Here is a 1,447-nt window from a genome sequence, read left to right as displayed (position 1 = left end):
GATACATTTTTCTGGCAGTCGTACGCTCAATTTAGTCCATGACTGTATATGCAACTTCAGCCTTCATAACAGCTAATGAATTGAAGGCATGAATATTCCAAATTACCATTCTTAGCAGCTAAATGAAGAGGTGTCCGCATAAGGCTGTCTCTGGGATCAACTTTAGCTCCAATGTTGATGAGCTTTTTAACGACATTCTTGTGACCTAAAAAATAGCACCGACCAATGAAAAAAATCAAACAAATTTCCTAAGCGAAAATAAATAGACAACATTACCCTTCATAGCAGCATAATGGAGAGGTGTCCTATCATTTTTATCTTTGAAATCAACATTGGGTGCTCCTTCGATTAGCTTTTCAACAATGTCCGTATGACCTGAAAAATAGCACCGTCCAATGAAAAAAATCGAACAAATTTCCTGAGTAAAAATAAATAGACAACATTACCAGTCATAGCAGCCAAATGAAGAGGTTTGCGCTGTTCTTCGTCTGTCGAATCAACTTAAAATCCACTCGCAATTAGCTTTTTAACTTCGCCCAAATTACCTGAAACATATCATTCAAATATATTCAATCCATTTCTGATTAAGTTAGCATAAATATCCAAAATTACCATTCTCAGTAGCATTATGAAGAGCTGTTCGGCCTCTTTTGTCTTTTTGGTTTACTAAAAATTGAAAGAAAAATAGATCAGTAAAGTGAATCGATAGAAAATGTTTTACATTCGTGAGATGAACTTTGTCACACTTTCTTGTCAAAATGAGTGTTCCGTTAATTGGAGGAACTCTTCAATTCCATAGAAAAAGTGGGATACGTCATTTCGGAAACCCATATAATATTGAGCAGTTTTTTTTTTGAAAATATAAATACCAGAGGTAAGGTAAGACATGCCATCAGATAGCTTTGATGTGCATCGTGAAATTATGTTTCAGTTTTATTGACGCGAATCACTCAGCGGTAAACTTCAAAGTGATGTGTTTAAAAAAACAACAACTATAACGTCAGAGATAAATGCTTATTTCAGTTAGGGAATATGAATATCACAATGACGATTAGAACAGGTGCATCAACGGAGTGAACTCTTTAGACTTTCATGGAAGCCTTAACGCGTTCATCTTTGCTTTGAGTTGATCTCCATATTTTTTGAATGCACGCGTTCAATTTTATTCTCGATTTTTTCTCAATTCGTTCGAATGTAGAAGAATTGTGAATTGAAACGATCGCCTGTAAAGGCGTTAGTTTCTACGTGTTTTTTTAATGGAGATTCCCGTTGCTGTCAGATTGTTCCTTGCTAGATTAAATGGAAGTGCTTTCGTACATCACATAGTGTTTTATATGAGTAGTTTGGAGCGAAAATGTAATACAGAAAAGTTGCGCGGAAAAATGTCGATGATGAATAAGCGCACACACAATAGTATGGAGTTTACTTTTATACTAAAGTGTCATAA

The 1,447-nt window shown here is 35.1% G+C and overlaps 1 long non-coding RNA gene across 1 annotated transcript; it reads right to left on the bottom strand.

The window, feature by feature from the left end:
* Nucleotides 1–102: 102 nt before the first annotated feature.
* LOC129570825 (uncharacterized) lies at nucleotides 103–748 on the bottom strand. Its single transcript, XR_008688171.1, has 4 exons — nucleotides 613–748; nucleotides 447–545; nucleotides 277–375; nucleotides 103–205 (listed from the first exon to the last, which is right to left on the bottom strand). It is a non-coding gene; the product is annotated as an uncharacterized LOC129570825 (long non-coding RNA).
* Between the last annotated feature and the right edge of the window lie 699 nt (nucleotides 749–1,447).

This window comes from Sitodiplosis mosellana, unplaced genomic scaffold (assembly GCF_009176505.1).
Source record: "Sitodiplosis mosellana isolate CC-2019 unplaced genomic scaffold, AAFC_SMos_1.0 Smas_scaffold_211, whole genome shotgun sequence".
In the NCBI taxonomy this organism is placed as follows: domain Eukaryota; kingdom Metazoa; phylum Arthropoda; class Insecta; order Diptera; family Cecidomyiidae; genus Sitodiplosis; species Sitodiplosis mosellana.
Note: the sequence above shows the minus strand (reverse complement) of the source record. Positions and strands in the feature narration are given on the sequence as shown.